This window comes from Tursiops truncatus, chromosome 7 (assembly GCF_011762595.2).
Source record: "Tursiops truncatus isolate mTurTru1 chromosome 7, mTurTru1.mat.Y, whole genome shotgun sequence".
Classification (NCBI taxonomy): Eukaryota; Metazoa; Chordata; class Mammalia; order Artiodactyla; family Delphinidae; genus Tursiops; species Tursiops truncatus.
The window spans coordinates 58961400-58988223 of record NC_047040.1 but is presented as its reverse complement, the minus strand read 5'-3'; the positions used below and the strand labels follow the sequence as shown (position 1 = coordinate 58988223).

General features: G+C 43.5%; 1 long non-coding RNA gene across 2 annotated transcripts; it reads right to left on the bottom strand.

Moving 5' to 3' along the window:
- Positions 1 to 25529, bottom strand: LOC141279080 (uncharacterized). 2 transcript variants are annotated; one of them, XR_012332833.1, is made up of 4 exons: positions 24381 to 25529; positions 22332 to 22637; positions 20958 to 21128; positions 1 to 1587 (listed from the first exon to the last, which is right to left on the bottom strand). It is a non-coding gene; the product is annotated as an uncharacterized lncRNA (long non-coding RNA). The 2 variants fall into 2 exon arrangements; XR_012332832.1 differs by lacking the exon at positions 1 to 1587 and having other exon boundaries at positions 18601 to 21128.
- Between the last annotated feature and the right edge of the window lie 1295 nt (positions 25530 to 26824).

The window sequence follows — 26824 nt, the reverse complement described above, 5'->3', positions numbered from 1 at the left end:
GTTGTGGCCTCTCCCGTTGCAGAGCACAGGCTCCATACGCACAGGCTCAGCGGCCATGGCTCACGGGCCCAGCCGCTCTGCGGCATGTGGGATCTTCCCGGACCGGGGCATGAACCCGTGTCCCCTGCATCAGCAGGCGGACTCCCAACCACTGCGCCACCAGGGAAGCCCCTATTTCATCATTTTTAATCAGTGCGTTCTTTGTCTGTATCCTCCAGCTCCTACACCCCCAAGTAGCTCAGAAAGTACCTTTAAAATGCACATAATATTGAAAACCTTCAAGAAATTTAAGTACAGCTCTCTTTCCCATTTAGCATTCTGATGCCAAGTCAAAAGGGAGTTCATCAATGCCAAGTGCAGATAACTTGGAAGTGTTTTTAGAGGTTAGGTCTCTACCACACCAAGATGCCTCATCATTCTGAAAATACAGGCTGAGTTAAGGATCTCTTAAGGAAAATGAGGAAAACCTGGGAAGCCAGTTGGATTGATACCTTGAAGTGGAGAACTACCATGCATGGCCCCCCTAATACTTCTGCAGAGCCCCAGGTTGACAGGAAGTCACCGCAGTGTGGTGCAAAGGCAAAAGCCAAGGAGACCCACCCCTGTGTCTTCTTTTCCCTTTTAAGGCCTTGACAAGGAGAGAAAACAGAACTGCCAGCACATCAAATCTTTCCAGGGTCATCCTAGTGGAATTGGCTGGAGTCTTGGAAATATAAAGGCTTGCCAGCTCCAGGGCCTGGTGTAAATCCACAATTGCAAATACTGTTGGGACCAGAACATCCATAAGTCAATTATAACCAGCTAAATCCATAAGATTAACCATGTCACTTGCTTGTGACTTCGGGCATTAAAAAAGAGATGAGATGAACACATGAAAAGAAGCAAGCAAAGGTGTATTCTGGAGACACATACTACTCTCCAAGACAGGCCAAAAGTTTGCCTTAATCAACAGTAATACATTTCAGTGAATGATATTGAAACAAAGGCTGCTGGTCTACAACTGTGATGAATAAGTTCCCCAAATGCCAAGAATTTCCATGCATGTTCCAAGGCAACTTTTCCCAGCCCAAGTGACTCACCAAGGTCCAGGATGCATTACCTAGAGTGACTTCATTCTTTCCAGCCACAGTGAAACTGCTGTTCCCCTCTGTGTTTGCTCACTTTTTGAATCATAGCATGAACTGACAATAGAATCATGTCAAACAAAATCCCAACATCAAGACGGAGTTTTCTGAAGGATGTGCCTGTATCCACTCAGCCTCTTGCAGTGGAGATGCATGCATACCCACTGCACTTAAAACATGAACACTTGTATTGTTTTTTAGCAAATCTGTGAATAGAAGGCTCACTTTCTGCTTTGATTTCCTTAAACTTCACGTGTTTAAGAAGGATAAAAAGCACGTTAGGAGGATGGCAAAGCAGAGTCACCGCAGTATCCTAGCTCTGTCCGTCCTGTTCAACTCTTTTTTTTTTTTTCCTCTTCAGTGAGCTTTGCATAAAGCTTACCCAAACCCACACGGATTTCTATAATATCCAAAAAGAATGACAATGAGTGATGTGATGTAGGTGGAAACTGCCTGAAGAAACCTAAATTGTAACAGGAAAAAAAAATTGACATTTTAGATTTTAAATGTTACACAGTTTTTATAAAGCTTCAGTCAATTTATTTTATTTATTCTAATGAAGAGCATTACAACTGCTTTACTGCGCTGAAGCAAGCATTGATCACATCATTAATCACACCTTGTGAATAGCCACAAATCAAGTCCTAACAGCAAGTACTGAATCAGGAGCAATGAAGCATAAACTCCTTCACAATTTATGATCTCTCCAATTGCATCTTTTCAACCATTAAATTGCAAGATACCATAAATTTTTATCTTCTTCACTTCAGTCACATTATTGATTCTGCCGTGTGAAATATAGAAGCGCCGTAAATCTCGGCTATTGAATTAAATTTAAAGTCCCGACTTCAGGAAAGAAACCCGACCCACCTCCATGGCTGTTAATTTACACTGAGGAACAAACGATAGAAACATTAAAATTTAAATGGACAACGGGGATTTCTAAAAGCCATAGTACTGTCAATCCTAGTCCTTGCCAACCTTGAGGGCTTTTTTTACATTATTATTATGAATTCAAAATTTAAAATGTTAAACAAAAAAGAATCAAAAACTTGGGCTTCCCTGGTGGCGCAGTGGTTGAGAGTCCTCCTGCCGATGCAGGGGACACGGGTTCGTGCCCTGGTCTGGGAAGATCCCACATGCCGCGGAGTGGCTGGGCTCGTGAGCCATGGCCGCTGAGCCTGCGCGTCCGGAGCCTGTGCTCCACAACGGGAGAGGCCACAACAGTGAGAGGCCCGCGTACCGAAAAAAAAAAAAAAAAAAAAAAAAAACTTAAAAAGTAGAAGGTAGATTGTTCATAAGAACAGATCATAGAAAACCTCCTCGGTGGGAATGGCTGCCAATACTGGATATTTTAAAAAGCAGGATGATGATATTTCCCCCCCACCCCATCCCATGGGATAGGTCCAAATGAATCCACGTGCCCTGCATCCCACTCAGGACTCCTCTGGCTAAAGTGGTGATCCCACAGGAGGCACCGACAGTCCCTAGGCAGGTGTGCTTGTCTCCATTTACCACCTGGACTCCTCATGCATTTGCTGCCCTGCTGCCCCTGCAGGCTGTCTTACAAGGCCCTCTTGCTGTCTGGCTCCCTGTTGGGCTTGGCCCGTGGGAAGGACCATCAGAATGGCACAGGGCAGAGTGAGAGAGAGCTTGGAGGAAGAGTCCCCCACTCCCTCCCTGCTTTGATGCCAGAGTTTGGCAGCGGTAGGATCCCTCCCTGACTAGAGCTCCTCTGTGTGTGTGTGTGTGTGTGTGTGTGTGTGTGTGTGTGTGTGTGTAGGGGATGGTAACCCTCCCCGGTGCAAGTTCTCACAGAGCTCCACTAACACTCTTCCTCCCTCTGCCCTTTCAGGCCTGGGGTTAGGAAAGACTCTTCCAGGTGTTTCTCTCCAGGTGCCTCAGAGTCCATTAAGGTACCCTTAACCCGCCCATAGCTCCGTAAAGAGGCCCTTCATTACAGTCTCTTTAGAACGTCTGAATGCATTCTGCTGCCTGCTGGAACCTTGACTGCTACAAGCAGGGCACAGGGAAGATCTTAAAAGCTCCAGAAAACAGCAGATAGCAGCCCAGCCTTGCAGTAAAAGCCAGAGATATCACACCCCCCAAATGATGAAAACTCTAAGTAAACCCAGACCACATACAGATCAAGAAATGCCAATTATGTTTCGGCAGATAGCCGACCCTGGCTATTATGAAGCTCGTGCGTTGCACCCAGAAGTGAGACACATGAGATCATGACAAGAGGCTTTTTTCACCAGCCACCAGGCAAGCTGAGATCTAGCCACGGAGCATAAGGGGGAGGTTGCTGAGCAGTGGCTGCACTAGAGGAAGAAGTAGGGGCTCGCTTTCATGCACACAGTGTCCTAACGCAGACAGAGGCCATCTAGGGTCCACTGCGATGTTCAGGGGTGGGACTCAGCAGGCATAAGCAGTCTACTAGCCTGTGCTCGCAGGATCCGAAATAACCCTATGGTGTGTGAGTTGTGATCTGAGGAAGCCCTGAATGGCCTCTAGCCTTATCTACTTCCCAATGAATTATCATACTTCCTGCATGAATTTTCTATGTCCTTCAAGGTGCTCCCAAATCTCAGACCCAGCTGCTTCCCTCTGGCAGGGTGAGACAGCTAAGAATAGCAGTAATTCAAAAATACTATTCTATGATGACTGTCCCATGATCCAACAAATACTCCTCCTCCCCCCCGTAACTGACCAAAGACTTGGAACGGAATGTGCTAATTTCTCCAACCAAATGACAATCCCATGAGATAGAGGGATTGAGTGTCTCTCTCCATCTAAGGCTGTGCCAGAGGTCAGAACATCCCTGAGAGCCAGCAAAGCCATTCTGGGACCAATTGGTCCCAACCTACCAGTAGAATCCAGGCAGGTCCAGGCTAAACAAGATTTCTGGGATTATCCTCCATTTGATTGAAAGTCACGTGAGCAGTGGAAGAACAAAGAACGACACCTGAATCATCTGTCAGACATGTGTTCTGAACCTGGAGCTTCCTGCTCCAAAGTGACTGAACCCCCTTCAGTCTATCACAGTAATGCTTCCAATGCCTCCAATATCAGAATGGCAATTCTTGGGGCTTCCCTGGTGGCGCAGTGGTTAAGAATCCGCCTGCCAATGCAGGGGACATGGGTTCGAGCCCTGGTCCGGGAAGATCCCACATGCCCGTGTGCGACTAAGCCCGTGTGCCACAACTACTGAGCCTGCACTCTAGAGCCTGCGAGCCACAACTACTGAGCCCGCGTGCCCCAACTACTGAAGCCTAGAGCCTGTGTTGCACAACAAGAGAAGCCATTGCAATGAGAAGCCCGCGCACCACAACAAAGAGTAGCCCCTGCTTGCCGCAACTAGAGAAAGCCCACGTGCGGCAACGAAGACCCAATGCAGCCAAAAATAAATAAATAAATTTATAAATCAGTAAATTTATAAAAAAAAAAGAATGGCAATTCTTGATATTCAGACGAAATAACTAAGACTCTGGAAGACGTGATGAACTGATGATTCTCAGGCCCTTCACAAACATCTGTTTGGTAAAATAATAATTATGCACATGGCTCAAAATTCAAAATATATAAAAGAAGATAAGGTAAAAGCTTTCCCTCCCACCCTATCTTTCAGCCATCCAGTTTCCTTCCCAGAGGCAATCAGTGCTGCTAGTTTATCTATAAGTCTATATATGTACCTATCTGTTTATCCATCTACCTAGATGGAGATATATGTATGCATATGTGTATACATATATGTATACTTTCGGAAATATTCTATTCATATATAAACAAATGAATACATATGTATATATATATATTCTCCCCCCTCCTTTACATAAATGGTAGCATGTCATACAGACTGCACGGCATTTAACGTTTTTCATTTAATACGTCATGAAGCACATAAAGATTTCCCTTGCTGTTCTTTAAGGCTCCAGAGTAGTTACGTAAGATGGACCATAATTTATTGAATCGGTCTACTGTTGAGGAACATGTAGGTTGTTTCTAATCGCTTGCTATGCCAAACAAGACTACGGTAATAAAATTACGCTTGTCTTTGCACAAACAGCATAGCAGTTTTAAAAAATTGATCCAACATTTTTTTTAAATCCAATCTCACGTGAAAAGTGGATTTGAAGCTTCTCTTGAAAAATGTAAGATTTGGCAGAAGGGAACTCCCACTCCCACATGGCAACAGGCAGCTAGAGCTGAGCAGTGGACGCCCCTTTGGAAGAGTTGTGTGCTCTCCACTTTGTCATCTCTTCCATGCACTTTTGCGTGGCATGCCTGGTCCCTGTGCGCATTTAAAATCCTGTCCACCTTAGACTGTGGTAAGGATTAAATGAGATAATGAAGTTAAAGCATCTGGCCCCTGTGAGTGGTGGAGACCTCTCAGGGAAATGAGATACTTATTAAAGGGCTATTCCCGTCCATTCTCCTTCCCCTTCCTTGCATCTGTGAATCCTGGTTCTTCAGCCTCTCTCTAATCTCATAAGAAAGTAAACTCCATGAAGACACAGACTTTATTTTGTTCACCACCACGATTCCAGTACCTCGAAGGGCACAGGGCGTATGAAATGAATGAGTGAGTAAATGGATGAATAAAAGAAAGACAGCACCAAGAAATAAGCTATTCCTCAACTATATACCTGTTTCTCAAAGCTTTCTTGTTTTCATTCATTTTCCATAGTTTTCCGTTTACTTGCCCAATCCAAGCTTTTCCATTTTGTCAATTACATAAACATTTCCCCAAGTTCTTTAGTATTTACCTTCTATTCCTTATCTTTTGAATTATCGTTACTGTTCTGACTGCAGATTCTTTGTTGCTTTCAATCGTCTCAACCTCATGGTTTCAAACCAGAAGAAATCAGTTTAATTTTTTTATGTGGTCCCCAAAGCCATAAATCTAATTTTAAATTCCAAAACAGCCCTAACATCTTTGAAATGTTAATAACCCTATAAAAATATTCACATTAGTCCAAATTACATGATTAATGTGGCATCTTCCCCAGGAACATTTAAATGACTTTAAACACAGGACTTTGTGACACTTGCTATGTGACACAAGTTCCTTCTTAGAAAATGAAGAAGGTGAAGAATGTTACCTGATTCACGTAGTTTTGATATAAACACCACAGACTTTACCAGTCCATAGTTATTTTCCAGCTTGCTCTGTTACACAATGAATGGAATGCCATGGTTGTAGGAGCTTTAACGTTTGCAAAGTGCTGGTTCCACATCACCCTGGCTCATTTGCTCTTCTCTGCAACGCATGAGGGAGTGGGTCAGGATGTTGGAGATGGTTTGAGTGAGTTACAGATGATCAAACTATCTTAAACTAACATGAACAATTGTTGGGGAGAGACAGGTATCTCACCACCTGAGGACAGGAATCTCACCACTTGAGGACAGGAACTGTGGCTCCACGCCAACAGGAACTGAGAAACTGCAAAATCATTGGGAACCGAGACATCTGCTCCATTGTCTCTCAGTGAGGCCACAGTCTCTCCTCTCAGCTTTTCTCTGTGCACCTGTTCCCCAACTTCGTCTCTACCTGCAGGGGCTTTCTTTGTTTTCCCTATGCATAGAAGACAGCTGCCCTCCCGTTTCTGATTGGTCCACCTTGGGTCAGATGTCCCTCTCAGTCAAACACGAGATAGGAACAAGACATTACTCACCACGTTTTATTCTTTGACATTCCAGCTACATGAACCAAGGGCAGCTTGCATGTGACTGTGAGTTACCGAAGCCATCCAGACAACCTTGAGCATAGAGGGGGGGTTGCAGGGGAGAGGCGTGGGTATCTCTTGGCTCCAGTAAAGGAAGGGTGGCTCCACCCCTGATTTGTTCTGAGTGACTCACCCACAGCCGGGGAGCCCCGTGCAGTCACGTAACGTGGAAGCCCCGTGCTAAATGAAAACGCAGCATTCCTTGTTCAACAACTATGAAGAATTCAAGATGCCGACAGCAGAACTGTCCGAGACTAGGGCCCTTCTAAGCCCAGGTCCCATGAAGCCAGCTCTGCATGGAAGGTAGACCCTTGAGAAGGGAGGAGGACATAGGTCACTAAGCACTCCCAAAGGTCTCTATCTTAAGTAAGTGCTGATACTTTAACCATTTGATAGGTTTATTGTGATTAGGGGACTTGCCCAGGGCTATAAAGGTAGCAAGTAGACTTCTGACCTAGATCTCTTCCACCCCAACCATATTCTTTTCATTTTACCACATTCCCTTTTCCACAACTTGGCACATCATAGGCACTCGGGACACAGAAATTTCCAGAGCAGAAAAAAAGGATAAAATATTTAAGGATAGGCTGCTAACATCTCCATTCTCTGGTATGATGTCCGTCCATTTAAAAGCCACCAAATTTCAGTAGAAATTGAATTCTAAATACAAGCACATCCTCACCATCACTGTAATTTTACCATAACTATCCTATCATAATTCCTGGAATTCTTTCTGAACCCCAGACAGAGTGTCAAATTGACACTCACTTTCCAGGAATCATCAGATTTTTAGACATTGAATATTACTGTCAGTTCCTCTCCCATCAAGGCATGTGATAATTCTCCCCAAATGTGCTGCCCCTACCTTTTTACTTTTAATAAATGTAATTGAATCAGTCCTGGGCAGGAGCTTCTAGCCTTGGGTTGCCGTGTGGAGTTTTTTTTTTTTTTTTTTTTTTTTGGTCCAGAGGGCACATTTTTTGTTCTGGGGTCAATGAAATAATCAAAACCTAGTCCCTGGGGAGGAAATTTTATGGTTCTCATTTATTTGATCCACAATCTACTAAACTCCATGCCATAGTCAATCAGCAGCAAAATGAAGAAGGAGAGAACAGCTAGTTTGCTCTAGATAAGGTAAAATCCATTGGATCCTGGGATGGTTGAGTTAGAAATAGATTGATTAAACCTAAGCTGGGGGCTCACAGTGCTTCAATGAAATTGCTCAGGAGTTGGGAGCTCACTCATTTATTTTGCCCACAAACAGAAGCTGCCTTTTGAATTGACAAGATGAATCCTAGTTAACCAGGTTTCCAACCCAGGCAATGGTGGAGATTGACAGGCTCGCATTGCCAGAAAAGAACAGCAGGAAGGTAATGAAGGGACAGCACTTTAGAAGCGACGGGCCAAGGTTCACAGGGAGAAAGCGCGTGTTCAGAGGTGCCCACCACCGCCCCGCAGACACCCAGGGCCATCTCCTCGGTGACCCACCCCTCTCAGCCCTCACATCACTGGGCTGGCCCATCAATTGATCTCTAATGCCTGCCTTGGTTAATGTAATTGGAATGTCAAAGAATAAAATGTGGTTAGTTACGCGTTATTCTCTTTCTCATAAAACTCACCCTTGGACAGAGGGAACCAGCCTTTGATGAGGTCTGTCACGGGGCTTCCAGAGAGCACTTATTTCTACATGTTCTCCAGGAGACATTTGAAGCGTTGGCGACTCCAAGTTGAGCATGAATTTAAATGAGTGGTACAGTGTCAGCAGGTTCTCAGACAATTGTATGACCAGGGGCTCTAAGAATTTTCTTGCCAGCCCATAGGAACAGTCACCACCCAAGGAATCCTCTCCACCCTCGCTGTCCCACCAGTTCCCGCCACTTAACATGGAGGTAGCAGTGGGGATGGAGGGACTTTCTTTGCAGGGTTTGCCTGGGGACACAATACTCCCTACCCCAGTGTCGCTGTGATTTGAGGCCTTATGGTACTCTCATATTTGCATTGGAGCTCTGATCCGCGGTCTCCAGGAGGGTGGGGACCATGTCCATTTACTTACGGCTACAGGGCCAGGGCCCAGCTCAGTGCCTGACACACTGTAGGTGCTAATAAATGTTTGTTGAGTCATTAAATGGATCTGTAAAATTTTAAGGGGAACATTCTGTGAAGAGAGATCTAAGCTAGCAGGACAGGTGTGAAATTGGTGTTATAGATACTACCCCTCAGGTAAGAAGATAGGAAAAAGGTGCGTTAGTTTTGCTAGATTTTTTTTTTTTTTTAAATGATCATAGGTTCACTGGTCAGAGTAGTGAGATGGAACAGAAGCTAAAGCAGGGACAGCCTGGGGATGGTCTGATGTAGAGTGTACAAATGAAAAGCGTTTAGAAGTGGCCAAAATATGGGCCAAACAGCCATTGATTCTCCCTTGACCATCCTCCTGGTCAAGGGAGACCATCCTCCTGCCTTCAGGTAGGGCCACATCTAAGACACTCCGTGAGGCGAGAGCTTGTTTGGAAGAGAGCCAGAGAGGGGCCTCTAGGAGTCAGCATGGCCCCTGGGAAGCCCTGGCCAGCAGCACGCTAGCATGCCTGTAGGTGGAGGACCTTCAGGTTCAAGTACAATCAGACAAAGTGTCTCTGTAGGAGACCCTCCTCTGCCATCGAGAGAGGTAGAATCCAAATTCAAGGACAGGTGGCCTACCCCACTTTACCTCTACTACAGATTCTTTTTGTGTGTATATTTCGAGCTATTTGCTATTAGAAAACCCATAAAGACACTCTAAATTCATTTTTCTTCAAAAGTAGTTGTAGCCTCTTGCTAAGAACAATTTGAGCATGAAATGGTTTTTCTGTCTAGTTTAAGCTGCTTCTGCAAGTCACCAAAGTTGGAGTGGGCTGCAAGCATGTCAAAATGAATCCTCCCATTCATACTGAATAGGCCTAGAAAATGCCCTGAGAGACAGCAACTGCCTATTAAACATGATAGAGAGGTGCTCTGTCCAGCAGAAAATGGACAGGGATGAGAGGAATAGGAACTCCCATGAGCAAACAGTGAGTGTTTGCAGAGTGAAAGCACCCTCAATATATAATGAAGCAGGCACACCCGCTAGGGGAACACGTTCAAAAGTAAGTAATAAATATCTCAAACTCATCGTATATTGATTTTACATAAATATCATTGATGCATGTTGAGTATAATTATTTTTACCACTTTTTTTTACCCCCAGAATTAAGCCAATTCTACCCCTATAAGGCTTTTGATACCAAAAAATGACATATGGGGGAGATTTGAAGACCAAGTGGAGTTTTATGTTAAGAGATTCCCCCCCCTCCCACATTTTTAATTCTCTTTGAATGCAGTCACTTACCTGATCCTGGAAGGCCCAGACACTTGCAAATGCAAAATAGGTTTCACACAGTGCAGGAGGAGAGTCTGGGGGAGTATTCTGGGCTGTCAGGAGACAATCCAGTAATGAGCACAAAGTCTTCAATAAAGACAAACAATAAAAGGGCTGTATTGAAATTACTGCAGCCTTGCATAATAGCTGAGCTGCAAAGATACTGCAGAAATGTTAATGAGTACAATAATTCTCTGAACTTGGAGTGTTTTTGTTTAAAAGATTTTAATTAACCAGAAAATGAGCATTAATCCCGGCAACTTGAAAAATAACAACATGCTATCTTTTTGCTACAAGCAAAAAGGTAAGAAAAAGAATAAGAAAATGTTATCTGGGGAAATAAGCCCTTTGAAAGATAAACAATTCAGAGCACTAGCTAGAGTATATAGCGTGGCCACTTCTAAACGGTCAATTTACAATGGCTTGTTACATTTGACATTTCTACCCTTACATTCTTGGGAATCCAGTTCTCTTCCATGCCCTGGTTTCCCAAGTTAAATAGAGTGGATGAAATTTTCAGTCATCTAGAATTTATATTCTGAAAAACTTACTCTTTGTTGGGAAATCCAAAGAACCAACCAGCATCCACTGCCTGCAGCCTCTCCAAAAATATCAGAGAAGTGCGCAAACGCTAAAAAGAGGCCAATGGCGACATTTTTACCTATAAATGTCTCTGCAAAGGACATGCTACCACACCAAGTTTCCTACTGCTGCTCAAAAAAATAATCATAATTTGTATCCACTACATGAGCTATAGTTTCCAACAGAAGAGAGCCTGGGTTTATTACATGAATAACAGAAGCAGACCTCAAAACATGAAATTGATTGTCCTAAAGCTTTCCATTAGCAACCAGGCGCCTGCAAAATGCAGGCATTGAAAAGGCAAAGTTCTTTTATAAGAAATTCTCCAAAATGCTCCCACACCATTTTTTCTTAGATTGACCCTCGGGATACAGATTTCAAAGCTCTATGGCTGTAATTTCTATTGTCGTTGGCAATCACGTGATAGCTAGAGTTAGGATCATAGAGCCTCAAACTGAGCGCGTCCAACATTTGACTTTGCAACCTGCACCTTGCCCTCAACTCCTTCCCTTGGGCGATGCACCGTGAGTGCCATGGCCTTCCAAGCTGGAAGTTATCTTAGACTATCTCACAAAACCTTGTCAATTCTACTCCAGAAATGGCTCCTGAATTTGCTCCTTCCCACTTGTCCCTCAGTTCAGGCATCCAGCCCTTCTCTCACTCACAAAAATTCCAATAATCTTCCAGTTCTTCCCACTGTCTTGATTCCATTTGTCTCCAGTCTTTTCCTCCTAAGAAACAGTTAACAAAACTCTCACGCTTAAAAATGCCCCCTGCCCACCAAACAAAGTCCACAGCACTCAACATGCCCTTTAAAATCTTGCCCTATTTTTATCTTCTGCCCCTTACTACAAATAATCCATGTTTGGGACACACTGAATTTCTTAATATTTCTCGTGTCCAACCGTGTTCTTTCACAACTTCAGTCACTATACAAGTTGTGGGTTTTTGGCTTGTTTTTGTTGTTGTTTTGTGCAAAATTGTCCTTTGGTTGTGCAAGAGAAACCCCTGTCTAGGTCCCTATGCTTTACGGGGGTCTTGCTCTGACCCTGTCCTCTGGCCACCCTTCTCCAACAGGCAGGCAGTCCATGGGACCAAGGTTATATGCCTGCACAGGGGCTGCACTTCCCCTTCTAGACCACACTTGCAGTGACCAGGACTCCAGTGTTGCCCGTCCAAAAGACCCAAGCCTGCCTCTAGGGCCGGTGTGGGTCTCTTCCTATACGCATCCTTCAGAGCTCAGTCCAAACCACGCGGCTGACCACTCCTAAGCCTGAGGGTGGCCAGGAGGCGGCTGTCTGCAGAGGGGCTGGGGTAAAACCCAAGTGTCCACACGTGGCACATGAAGACCTTGTAATACAGGATAGAGCTGGAGGGTGGGAACAGAAGGAAAGAGGCTCCCAGGAAGGAGCACAGGTGACAGGGACCAGCTCACCTCATGCCTTTACATTCCAGCATGGAACCCCTAAGAGGGCTAGAATTCAAAATTTGAATTTGGTTTTCCCAGTCATCGTAAAAGTAAATCTATCACGGGAGTGGAGTGGATTATATTTTCTTTAACAGTTTACTAGCTTGATTTATAACTTGTGAGTATTGGCATATATGGCATTTGGGCCTCGGTACTCCCGTTCTGGACCCTGTGGTAAACATTAGGGGCAGGCCTGCTCTTCCATCCTGCTGTTATCTCCTTCCTGCTAATGTCTGTCTGGTGAACTCTTATTCACCCATCAAAATCCACTGCAAATAGATGAACTCCTTCTTCTTCTCCCTCTCCCTCTCCCTCTCCTTCTCCTTCTTCAGTAGAGTTAGGGAACTGGAATGCAGCTGAACCTAGGCCTGGAGCCAGGAGGTGGGGTGCTATCAGGTCCCCAGGTGTCATGCTCAGCCATCTTCCGTCAGCTTTATCTGACACTCATCCACATGATGGAAGATGGCCATGCCACACTTAGGAAATGAAAATCAGGTGGGCTAGATGATCTAGTTTCCTCTCAAAAACGTATACGTACAAGGTGTGTGAGTTTTCTCTCTCTGAAATTTTGATATTTCTTCCACTCAAGAGGCCAGCCCCAAGAGAGGCTAATTTCATAATGCCAACTCCAAATTCCCAGGGAAGGGACTCAGATAATGGCAGGAACAGATACCATGTCCTTCTGAGGTAAGATGATACCTTGAGATATGAACCCCCTCTTGTACCCTTGTCTTTCCCTTATTCAGTCCGGAGCATTCGTTGCCTTGGAGACTGGGGGGGCAAGGAGAGAAAAGGCTGTTGAGTTTCAAAAGGCTTGGCTTCCGCTTCCTAGAGCCTAGCTGCTGAGGCGACTCCGAACTTGGTGAATGTGTTTGGATGCAGGACAAGGTCCCATGCACCCCTGGGAACACACACCCTCAAGTGAGTTAGATCTGCTATTCCCTGTTGACATACCATTGTCTAGGCTGAGCCTCATGGAAAGAGTACAAACCACAACAGTTTAGAGCTGAACCCAGAGCAGGCAGGGCCTGGGTCCCATTCATTGCGAAGTGGAGCCTTCAGCAGTGGTGAGACCCAGAGTGGCCCACCCCTGAGGGCGTCATGGCGCTGGAGAAGAAGAGCAGAAATGGTGCAGCAGCGTCTCTAGGCAGATGGGCCTGGGGGAGCTGTGCTCAACGTCATGCAAGCAGTGGATGGTTTCCTGTGTGCCAGAGGGAGGGTCCCTGAAGGAGCCTAGAAAACCTCCTGGGTGTGAAGGCGCCGCTGTGGACACAAACGAGGGTGACCCAGGGGAAACTGGCAAGGACTGACAGTCTTGGGTGATGACAAGGAAGGGAAGAAAGCAGCCAAGACCGTCTGCTGACGTTAACCCCCAAGCTTAGCTTTGAGGAAAGAGGGGGGATCTCTGACATGACTGCCACACGGTCAGATGGAGGTTTGGAAGACAGATGCGTGTTTTAGGATTATTATTTTAAAAAGAAAATGTTTTTTGCTTGATTGTGATATATTCCCTAGTCAAGCTGTCCCAGAAAATAAATGTGATGCCTGTCTCAGAATTTGCATTTTCCCCACCAACTTAAACCTGTGTGCTCCAGAGGGGATTTCAGCCATCATGAGGAGCCTTTGCCCCAAAAAGTTAAACCTTCGAGCTCCCTCAGAGGCACATCGCCTGTAAGGAGAGCTAAGCAGGCACCCGTCTGGGAGGACACAGAGCTCTGAGCTCCGCTGCAGAGTCAGAGTGGCAAGGAGGATCCGAGCCGGACAGCGTGTCCAGGGCTGCTCTGTGGAACTGGCAGCTGTCCTGCAGCATCAAGTCCCGAACAGAATCGACTAAACGTATCTCAGGGACATCGTACAGACTTGCAAAACACCCCATGAAAACACATGAAAATCAGTGTACAGATGACCTGTTTCTGTTTTCTCTCAAATTATACTTAAATAAAACATCTGAGGATTTCCTCTTTCTGGCTATTTTTCATCTGTAGCAGTTACTGAATTTGAATCAATGCTTTTTATTAATTAATTGATTTATTTTTGCTGTGTTGGGTCTTCGTTTCTGTGCGAGGGCTTTCTCTAGTTGCGGCGAGCGGGGGCCACTCTTCATCGCGGTGCGCGGGCCTCTCACTATCGCGGCCTCTCGTTGCGGAGCACAGGCTCCGGACACGCAGGCTCAGTAGTTGTGGCTCACAGGTCTAGTTGCTCCGCGGCATGTGGGATCCTCCCAGACCAGGGCTCGAACCCGTGTCCCCTGCATTGGCAGGCGGACTCTAAACCACTACGCCACGAGGGAAGCCCTGAATCAATGCTTTTTAAAAAATTAGGTAGGTTATGGCGATGAAGGTCTCTCTGCTCATAAACTTCGTCATTGCCACGCTTTCATAAAAGAACATCTGAAGTCACTGTTTCATTGAATGAATGATATCATCAGGTTAATTCTCAAAGTTGCCAAAGACTTCCATGGTATTCCTGTTGTCTGCCATGATTTCTGTGGATTGGACTGGAAGTGGCAAACCGTGTTACCTCTGCTCGGAGCACCACCAGCAAGGGGGCTCCAGCAGAGCAGACTTTTGATTTGTTTTGTTTTTCTAGTTCAATGAGAACTTAATAATCTATTTTTTTCTCCTTCCTTTGAAGACTTCAGGAGAGAAAGGGTCATTGCTCAACATGAGGGACAAATTTGTACCGTCATAGGCGAGGGCAGGAGACGAATTGTACGGTTCTGGAGGGATCTGACAGATTGGGATATGAGCATGAAAGCACACTCACCTCTCCCGTGCACCACCCTTTCCCCAGGCTTCCTGGAAGGGCAACCACTGTCAGTTCACACAACAGCCATGAGCATCGGCAGAACAATAGATTTTGATTAGAAAAACACTAATGCCAGATCTATTTGTTAATTGTAGACTCTTAACAATTTCTGTCAAATGTGGGATTCTTTTTTTAAATTTCAGAGATGTAATCACAGCCTCCTGAAATTCGGTGCGAACCCTATCCATTCAGGCTTTTGTTTGCCTAATGTGTGGAGGGTTGGGGAGGGAGGCACCATGAGAGGAACATAATAGAGTAGTTCTCTTTCCAAGGGCACTTGAGAAAGCGTGTTGAGCTTACAGTTTTAATCATGAAGGACTAAAGATAACCAACTGAAAAGTTTTTGATCAAGATGTTTACACTTTCAACTTAAGCCCTGGAATTGAGAGAGCAAAACACACGCAGAAGCCATGACTTTTATTCATTTACACGGAATCTGAGTGTTTACCTAGTGTCTCAGAATTTTCACATATCTATTGCCTACCGCTAAAATGTAGAAAGGATAAGAAAACCATTCAAATGAAGAGAAAAGAGGAAAAATAAAAACCATGAGAGAAAAGAATTCTTTGGGGAGGGGAGGTTGTTTGGGGTGATCTACTCTGAGGAAACAAGAAAATTAAACTAAATATCAATTTTAAAATGTATCATAAAACAAGAACATTGAACAGCCACTGAACAGGGAGTACAACAGGATGCAGTAGAGTCATTCTGATTTATCACCGTGAGGCAGTGGGAATTATCTCAGCTCAACTTGTGGTTAAGAACATGCCGAGAGGCAAACATGTCTGCGTGTATCTGACAAACTGTTGGGGCAGCCCTGCCTGAAGTTTTTTTGCCTAAAAAGTGAGGAGGGGAGCATTCTGGGTAACACCTCATCCTTAGAGGAGGATCCAGGCACATTGAGCCTGACCCAGTGACAAAGAGGGAGGGTATGTGAAAATGAACACAGCTCTAAGTCTGTGAGTTGGATTTGTCTTCTACTCTTGCCCCACGTTTGTCTCATGGTTGGATCCTCATAGGACATAGGGCAGAGGGAGTATGAGATGTTTGCAAAGAACGTCTATGGGAAAATTTACATAAGCATGTGTGGCACAAGCAATTCTCCTTGGGGATCCCTCCAACAGCAAACACAAGAGAGAAAGTTCTCCTGTCTTGCCACCTGAACACCAAGCACCTTTAGTATTCTAGAGGGACCTGGTATTCCCATTGGGGTGGGGACTCATTGCCTGGAGACACCCAGTGGAGGGAGAACCCCTCGCCTGCCCAGACTAGCTTCAGAGCACTTATAAAGACACCCCCTGGGGACTCTCAAAAATACCTAGTGATGAATGTCACTTGCAAGAGACTGAGACAAGGGGATCAAAAGCCAATGAAATATTTATTACATACTCGTTTCCTTTTCGGTTGACTATAATGTTTAGGTAGGTTAATTGGTGTCCTCATTCTAACATCTTGCTATATCTCATTGTTGATTAAGGATATAAACTCTGACTGTAAACACTTTTTAATAGCATACAGTATTTGAATTTTGGTCACAGAGCTGTCTTCCTCAGTTACGTATTCTGATGCTTCTATGAAAGGGCCTGAACAAATACAGCTTTTAATGCACTTTAAAATGGTTTACCTTTATATTCAATTTGGGGGAGTTAATTTTTCATCCCATGCCAGTTATTTATTGCTGCTTAACACTCCAAACTTAGTGGATTAAACTACACAAATATTGAAATGTCTAAAATTTTAAAACTGACTATACTAAGTGTTGTCAAGGAATTAGAGCAATTAGAATTCTCATTTTTCCCACTGCTACAGGGAATGTAAAATGGTATAACCACTTTGAAAAGCAGTGTAAGACAGTTGGTAATTCCTTAAAATATTAAACATACAGTACCGTGTGATCCAGCCATTCTATTCCTACCTATTTACTCAAGAGAAATGAAAGTATACAGCCATGCAAAGAACTATGAATGTTCATAGCAGCTTTAGTTTTTAATCAGCAAAAACTGGAAACAATGTCCAACCACAAGTGAATGGTTAAAGAATTTGTGGTATATTCATACAACAGACTACTACTCAAGTAATAAAAATAAAAAGGGGGCTTCCCTGGTGGCGCAGTGGTTGAGAGTCCGCCTGCCGATGCAGGGGACACGGGTTTGTGCCCCTGTCCGGGAGGATCCCACATGCCGCAGAGCAGCTGGGCCCGTGAGCCATGGCCACTGGGCCTGCGCGTCCGGAGCCTGTGCCCCGCAACGGGAGAGGCCACAACAGTGAGAGGCCCACGTACCGCAAAAAAAAAAAAAAAAAAAAGGAAAGGGGAAACAGACGCTACCTCTTGATAAGGAGTAGCAAAGTCTGGTAGGGCATGTGGAATGGGAATTATTATTGAAGCTATTTTTTGGAAAGTATGATCTACCACAGTCCAATTTCTGGCCCAATAATTCACATTCCTCATACATTCAAAATGCACCCTCTCCTTCTCCAAGACCCTCAAAGTCTTATCCCATGATGGTATTAGGCTCAGGCTTGAGGTCCAGGATCTCACCTTCTAAAGCAAATCCATGGAAAACAGTTTCCTAAGAAGTTAAGATTCTTCAAAAGTTAAATGTACACCTACTATATGATCCAGTCTTTCCAATTCTAGATATTTACCCAAGAGAAATGAAAGCACATGGCCGAAGAGAGGAAGCCCTTTGGCTGAAGTTCCTCAAGTACAGCTCCCCATGTGAAACATCTCTTGATCTTAAAACCCATGAATTTCAGAGAAAGTTATTTACACCATACACACCCAACACATAATGGTAGGACAGATATAATATATATATAAACACTCTTGTTCAAAAAGAAAGAAAATGGAGTCACACAGAAATCATTGCTCCAAAGTTATTCTGAAATCCAGTTGGGCGCATTTTGCCAGTTCCTTGATCAGAGTTCAATTCTACTTCCTGTGTAAAATTTGCTAAAGCTCTTAACTCTGCCCTCTGGGCTCCTGATTCTATACTCTGAATTATCCTTACTTTACTTTTCAATCAAATATAGCCAACATTTGTTAAAAATATTTTCTGCCAGTTTTTCTTTTGTCTTTGCTTATTGCATTTTCTGTCGGGCAAAAGTTTTGCTTTTCAGTAATGCAGTCAATTGTACCCATGTTTTCTTTCGATTGCAAAGAGAAACAAATGATTTTAACTGTAAATAAATTGGATAACATGACTACATAGGGAAAAAATTGTAAACTCAGTATTTGGCTACACATCTTTAATAGAATGTGTGGTTGTCAATGGTAATGGTGCATTAATTTTGAGATGATTTCATATGCATACCATAGGAAAGAGCAAATGAATTACTATATTTAAGGAGGAGGAGAAGGGGAAGGGGAAGAGGAGGGAGAATGCTTTTCCTAACTCGCTAGGTTTTCCACCGTCAGCCCCTCCCACCTGAACTGTGGTAATCCAGTCAAAATCCATAAAAAAGCAAGAGCTGTGCACCGACATACAGAATGGAGATTTAAGGAAATTCTGTCACCACCTTCACTTTGGGGAGATGTGCCTGGGAATAAAATGAGGACCCCCAACAATGAGATAGCACTAAAACACTCTCTCATCTCTAAAAGGACTTTTTATTTACACTTCCTCTTTGCAAAGGGGAAAGGCAAGGTAGTTAACATTTTGAGAGTAGCTCGCATGTACTTTTCTTACATTATGCAATTTAACCCTCGGAACAACTTTGTAGGAAAAAAAAAGTTTTCAACCCACCATTTCAGTGAAAAGCCAGAGACTCAAAAAGATAACACAACTGAGATATTGAGCATTTTCTATTTTTTCATTTAATCCTCATGATAATCCTATGAAGGGTCACTATTACTATGTCCATTTTCCATATGTGAAAGCTGAGGTAGATAAACGTTAAGTAACTTGCCCAAGGTTTTACGATTAAGTTATGAAGCTAGAATTTGTACCTCAGCAGTCTGGCTACAGAGCCAATGCTTTTATCTCTTCCCTTTAAAGGGGGTCAGACACAGGATTCAACCTGAAGGGGCTCACATTGGCAAAACTGGGGATAACTGGGCATCAAATAAATGATAGCAAAGGATTATAACCCACTGAATAAAATTGGGATTCATGAATCCATACAAATTAGAGAGAGAGAGAAAGAGAAGAGACAGAAGGATGGACAGGAGGATATAGAGGGAGTGTCTTTAATATGTATTATATAGTTATATATATATAATATTAGAAAGCCAACTAATAAATGTACAAGGAATGATAGAAATGTCACCATTTTAGGTGAAAATCATGAACGGATGCTAAAATTCATGGATAGAAGTCTGAGGAGCATCAGGGTGTTTAGATAGTCTCAAAGTATCCCACCACAATACTTACTAATTACAAAGAGAAAAATGTTACATTTACAGTACAGAAACCTAGCAGCTAGCATCTTAACAAATGCTTGAAATTAACATCAGCAGTAACAGGACAAATGGACATAGGGTGGCTCCTTATATAATTCACTGAAAAAAACACAGCATCGTTTCTGTTATATTCCTGCCAAAGATTTACAACCTGAATCTTATCATGAGGAAACTTCAGACAAACCCAAACTGAGGCACGTTCTATAAAATATCTTGTCTGTACTCTTAAAGAATAGCAATGTCATGAAAGACTGAGGATTTTAAGACTAAAGAGACATGACAATGAACACAATGCGTGGGCCAAAATTTTCTTTTGCTCTGAAGGACACTTTGGAGGCAAGCAGTATAATCTATACAAGGTTAATAGATGAGATAAGAGCATTATACCAATATCAATTTCCCAACTTTGGTAATTACACTGTGGTTATGTAAAAGAATGTCCTTTTTTTAAGAAACACACTGAAGTGATTAGGAGTAAAGGAGCATCTGCGTGTGTGTGTGTGTGTTTGTGTGTGTGTGTGTGTGTGTGTGTGTGTGTGTGTGTGGAGAGAGAGAGAGAGGGAGGGAGGGAGGGAGGGAAAGTACAAATGTGGTAAAATTGTTAGCACTTGGGAAATCTGGGTAAAGGGAATTCTTCTATATTATTCTTGCAGCTTTTCTGTAAGTTTGAAATTATGTCAAAATAAAAAAGAAGAAAGTAAGAAAAAGGTATCAAAGCCGGAATCCAAATTCAGACCCTCTGTGTCTGAGGACTCTTTCTGCCACAAGTGACAGGAAATCCAATTCAAACCAGCTCAAGCAAAGTAAATAAACCCAAATGTTCTGCATCCATGTAGCTGACAAGTCCCAGGGAAGGGATGGCCTCAGGCACAGCTTGTGCCAAAATTCAAACAATTTTGAATTGTTTTCAAATCAAAACAGTTCAGGACTTGGTTTCTCCATCTCTCAGCCCAGCCTTCTGCGATGTTGGCTTCATTTTCAGCCTCTACCTGATGGACACTAGCAATTCCAGGCTCATACCTTTTTGGCTTTTGATTCAGTTGAAAAGAAAAAGGGCTCTCTCACCAGTACCAGAAAAAGTCTTTTATTGTATCTCACTGGCTCTGACTGAGTCACACATCTGGTTCCAGAAGCAATCTCAGTGGTCAGTTCCTCTGATTTTGGTCATGCTGCATCATAAGCTCATCCCTGGAGTCAGGGATGGAGTCGACTCCATTCAAAGTATATGTACTGAGAGTGGGAACGGGATTGGTTCCCCCAAGGAAAATAAAGGTAACCTTACCACAGGATGGGCACATGGATTCTGGAAGCACAAACACTAGGCTCCCACAGACACCACACTTTCTATGGCTGTGTAACAAGCCCCTCCAAAACTCAGTGGCATGAGGCAGCAACAATCATTTATTTGCACAGACCTTTGCAATGTGGTCAAGGCTCAGCAGGGATGGCTCACCTCTGCCCCACGTGTTGTCAGCTGGGGGGGCTTGCCTGGGAATGGAGGGTCCATTTTCAGGGTGGCTCCTTCACATGAATGGCAATTTGGTGCTGGACATCAGCTGCGACCACAGCTCTCCTCCATGTGGGCCTCCTGCACGGCTGCTTGGGCTTCCTCATAGCATGGAGGCTGGGGTTCAAGAGGAAGAAGCAGAAGTTGTCCGTCATCTGAAAGGTTAGCATCACTTCCCCCATACCATGTTGATTAAAGTAGTCATAGGCCCAGAACAGATTTAAGGGGGTGGAGAAATAGGATCCACCTCTCCTTGGGCAAAATGACAAAGAATTTGCAGCTGTCTTTAATCTACTACAGATATCCTCTGTCTCATTCCATAATCTCACAACTACCAGAGTAAAAATTAGAGTTCCAGCGTCTTAAAGCTTCGCCCTCACAACTGCATATCCTGGGTCCCCACTAAACTCTGAGGGGCCTCTTGCTAAACATTGAAGAGCAACCCTATCCTCTGTTCACTAAAGCAGGGGATGCAACTCAAGTGTCTACAGAAGTCAGGCAGGAAACCTATGTAAGTGAAGTGGACAGGGGCATTGGCAATTTGAACACGTAAGAATATTCTTCTACTCCACACACATAAAAATGCATTCTATCATTCTGGGAACATACAGCCCTGTTCATCTTCTGTTTTCTCACTTTCAGTAAAGATTGAGTACAGATATATATTGTTCTACCATAAGAAAAAACTCATGCAGGCACATAGAAAAATGACATTTAACTCTAGATTTCGACAGAGTTGATGCCTTCTAAGGGGACAGCTGCTACTCAGCTCTGGTCAAGCACTGCCAAGTAGAGGTCAGACCCTCTATGACCCAAATTTTCCATTTTCCAAGAGAAGTTGAAACTTTGGAGTTTTATACGAAATCCTATTTTTAGATGTTGGCTTATCTTTTTGAAAACACTGTGAAGGTCAAACAAAACATCCTGAGGCAAGTTCAGCCAATAGATCACCACTTTGTGACTAAAAGTATTAAAAAGAATTTAGCATTCATTGTCAAGCATTTACATACTTAAAAGGAAACTAAAAAAATCATTTTACTTTCCTAAGCCAATGCTTCAGAGCATAATTAAGTCGAGTAGTTCATTACATATGAAATAGTGTGGATTATTTCATATCTTAGACATATTTCCAGCACCACCTATAGTACATTAAAAACAGCCTTAAAGCCTTTAATACTCCTCCCATCTAGAGGTGGGATCTGATTCCCCCTCCCTTGAGTATGGGCTGGCTGTGATGATTTGCTTGTAACCAACAGAATGTGGCAGAGATGGTACTGATGACTTCTGAGGCCAGGTCCAGGGAAACCTTGCAGTTCCTACCTTGGCCTCTTGAACATTCTCTCTCTGGACACTCCCTCTCTGGATACTCCCTGTTGGGATCCAGCTGCTATGCTGTGACAAGCCCACGGCACGTAGAGGCACCACGTACAGACACCCTGGTCAACAGCTTGGCTGAGCTCCCAGCCAACAGCCAGCACGAGCTGCCGCCACAAGAGGGGTCTCCCTGAACATCCTTCCTTCCCAGTTACGCCTTTAGAGCGCTGTGGCGCCAGATGACAGCTCATTGCAGCTGAATGAAGACCCCAGAAGGGAACTGCCCAGACGAGTCTCTTGGGAATTTTGGACCTAAAAAATTAAAAAGAGGAAAAAGTGGCTGTGTTACAGTGCTAAATTCTGGGGTTGTTCATTACCCAGCAACAGATAAGAGGATACTACCTTAATGTAGTTGATCAGGAAAGTCAAACTTCTCAGGCCTAAGAAAACTTGGCTGCTGCTAGCACTCTTTCCACTTAATGTTCTTTCTTATTGCCACTGTTATGAAGGCTTATAGATTATTTTTTAAAGAATAAAACGTCTGAATCTTTAGGCATTTAAAATAAAATATCTGATATTAATGTCTGATTCTTTTTTTTTCTGCCCTGATTTCCTGTTGTGGTGGTGAAAACATGAGGAATAGCTGTAAGAAGTCAGCAAAAGAATTACCAGAAATGTTTGTTCTCTTGTTTCTTTATGGCATATACTATGGATTTCTAAACAACATACTTGATGGAGGGTAAGCAGACTTTCAAGATGAAAAAGGATAAGTAAAGCTCTTCTAGAAGGATTTGGAGACTGTAATCAAAAGTACTCAAAATAAAAGGATGGCTAATTATCTCATTAGTAAAATTATGAACTAAAGATGCAATTTAAAAATTAAATATATAAATGCTCCCAGTTAGGCATCATACACGTAGGATAAAGAAAAGTTTCATGTCTGCCTGGAGGGCAACATAAAGGAACACAAGTTTTCACATATGGTGCCCAGAGAGGGTAGGTTTGATAGTATGTGTTTTTAGAAGAATAATCTATACCCATTTGCTATTTTGCAACGCCCTATACCTTAGTTTATAAGTTCAAATAATAGGAAGGTAGGAGAAAAGATCATTTAGGGAACAGAAAAGTAAATACTTAACAAATCTACTAGACCCTTTATCCACTTCCATTTTTAAAAGAACAAAGAAATGACACATATATTTATACTCTTGGAATGAGGGAAAGATAAAACTTCAGAAATGAAAGTGTCAACTAGGAAGCTCTGATTGTTCTGCAAAAGTCCCTATACCCAGTGAACAAAAACCCTTCTCTCCAGCTGGGCTCACACAATCCAGTCTTCGAGTGAAAATGCCCAGTCACTGCATTTCCTTGAGAAGGGCCACCTGCATGAGTCAAAGTAACTCTTGTGATAACAGGACAAGATTTTCTTTTAAAGAATAATGTTCTAAAATGGGAGGATGAATTACCTTGCTTAAGAGTATGAGAAACTGGTCATAAATGGGGAAAAGTGTGGGTCTGGTGATTTTTGACTTTGACTCTGCAGGGGAAACACAACCTAGAGGAAGCCCAGAGCCAAGTGGGAATGTCGGCCACTTCCAGCGCTTAGCAGTGGGGAGGCATTGTAGGAAAGCCAGCCTCGGCCACATCAGTAACCTCAGACCTCTGCTTTGCAGAAGGAACGCCTGTCTCCTGCAACCACCCGTCTTATACGAATTACATTGGCCCTGTTCACATCTCACAGCCTTGTGGGGGTCACTGCAAAGCTAATGGCTCCTGATCTGGAGCAGGGAGAGACTCGGGCCCTGTCAGTCACGGGAAAGGAAGGAAGGAAGAAAATGCACCGATTCCAGCAAAACTGACCCACCTTGGTCTCCGTGGCTTATTTTCGGCTTCCTGACTGGTTTGACTCAGGGGAAAACAAACAAACAAACAAACCCCCCAAAGCTGTTTTGAACGAGAGCAGGTATCCCTAGAAAGCTCATTAAGGAAGAGGCCACATTTCACGTTAGAATAGAGTATACCAGTGGCCATGGAAAGACGTGGAAAATCTTTTACCTGCTCTGTAGGTAGGAAGTGAGGCAAGTGGACGCCTTGGCTGGGAAATTCATATTCCTCTTTCAAAGAGCAGGATTCGGTGTTCTTCATTCATGTTAATCTGAGAGCAGAAAGCCAGTCTTAAAAGGAGCCTTACAGCGAGAACCGCCTGATGCCATGCAGCTCCTGCGAGGAATCCTCTTGTTGAAAACTTCAAGAGCAGGTGCAGCATAAGCCCTGCCCCAATGTATCCAATAACCACAACTGGCTGACTAATGAAAAGCAAGCAGATCAAGAATGAGCAGGGGTTCCCCGTAGGGTGCAAATAAGGACGCATGAGAGGGATGGATGGTGACAGAGCACACACCCTCCCTGGCAGGGTACTCAAACTGGACTGTAGCAACCCTATCACTGTGAGGGCTTCTGGGCCACAGATTCACGTGGCCAACACTGGCCTTGTAAGTGGTTTTCACACCCTTCTTGTTCTGTTTTCTGCAGCATTCTCCCAGCTCACCATCTCCCAGAACTTCATTGAACATATAAGAGGATCTGGTGCAATGGTTCTCAAGGGGTCTGGAACTGCCCCACAGGCGATGTTTTGGAAATTTGTGGGTGTGCTTTTGATTGTCAAAATAATTACTGGGGGGGTTACTGCATACCTTTAGTGGGCAGGGCCGCAGAGGCTGGATGTCCTGCAATGCATAAGCACTCCCAAACCACAAAGAATCATCCTCCCAGCTGCATCCTTCAGGGCTTTCAAGTGATCCACTGCACATCATATACATGAGCACCATCTTATTTTAAAGCCTAGAAATTTCTTCCATTTTACATATAAACACAGAAGATTCTTTTGCGCTTTGCATGATTTTATTATGCTCTGAATTCTCCAGTTGACTGTGGCAAGATTATTCTTAGCTTTGTTGGAGACTTTACCAAGAGTAGTCACTGTTGCAGAATGTCAGTTCATGACCATACTGCTGCTCTAGGTATCTGAGACTCTGACACGGTACTCCCGGGTCACCTGCTGCTCTAGGTATCTGAGACTGTGACACAGTACTCCTGGGTCACCTGCTTCCGTAGCTGCTGCACACTAGGTCTGGATTCTTATGCCATTGCTCACAAACACTTACATATTAAAATAAAGAATAGTTTAAATGTCTTTTATTTCTCTTTTATATTATAACTGGGCATTCTATGTTTTAAAAAAATTCCTATGAAGTAGATTCTATTACCCATGAATGTCATGACTGGACAGGAAAGAGTGTTAACAAAATGTTCTGGAGCACAGGGTCTGTCAGCACTGAGAAACTCTGCTATAATGAGCTGGAGCATCTAGAAGTTAGTAATTTTTCATTTACTGACTTAAGTACTCTCCTCCTCCTACCTATTCTCAATAAAATGCTAAGGAGGAAAGAAGAGAGAGGGGAGCTAAAAGATTATCACCCACAGAGAAAAGGCCCCTGGAGACGCTTCTCCAGTCCCAGGACCCCTACCGCAGCCTCATTTAGTTTGTAGCATTTTTTCATCTGGGGCCTGATTTAACTAGTATTTGCTCTCTTATCTCCTAGAATCCTCTCCACCCTCTCCCTGTTCACTGGTGATCATTTCTTATCTTTCTTTTTTCAATTGTGTCATTTTGGTTGTGTTCATTTAAAGTTCTGAACCCGGTATCCAAATTCTTTGGAAGAAGGATGCTATATGAATGTCTGTCAAAAGCAAACACGTTTATAGTTAACCCATGAATAAAATATTCATAAATTCTAACTGTCCCTATTTGGAAAAGAAACTTGCAGATTATTAAATTTCTTCAACATTAGGGGCCTAAATTTCTTTTAGCTGATGAACTGCTTCCTTAAGTTCCCCGTTTCATTTACTTTAGACCTAACATATAGATGTGCCCTAAGATCATCTTTATAGTGTCTCAGACTTCTAATTTAAAGCTGGTAGACCATTTCCCAGGCATATCCAGAATCTGACCGATTCTGAATCAAGAACATTTCCAGAATCAAAATATTTCCAAATTTTAAAGAGCTTACATCTGAAGCAGCATAATCAGAAAAAGATTCAATTCAAACCCAAGAGGTACTTTTTTATTATATAGAATAAAGAGCGGGCTAGGTAGTGTATATTTGCACAGTGCTGTAGAACAGGTGTTTCCCATAAGCATATAAGCCGTGCATCCGGAACAGTGACACAGCCGTGATGTCCCCGACACATACCTGTGTGTTGTGGTTTAGACCCCTGACTTCACCAACCAGCCTTCAGAAGCCCAGCAGCTCACATGTCAGCAAACACAACACAGTATATGGACTCAGTCTCAGGTATTGCAATGGCGTCATCTTTAAAATGGGTGACTGTAAAAAATATTCCTTGTTTGCCTGCACCTTGGGTTTAGACTCTGAGATTAAAAATCTTTAATCATAATTACATTTTAAAATATAAGAAGTAAAACACCAAGGAGCCAA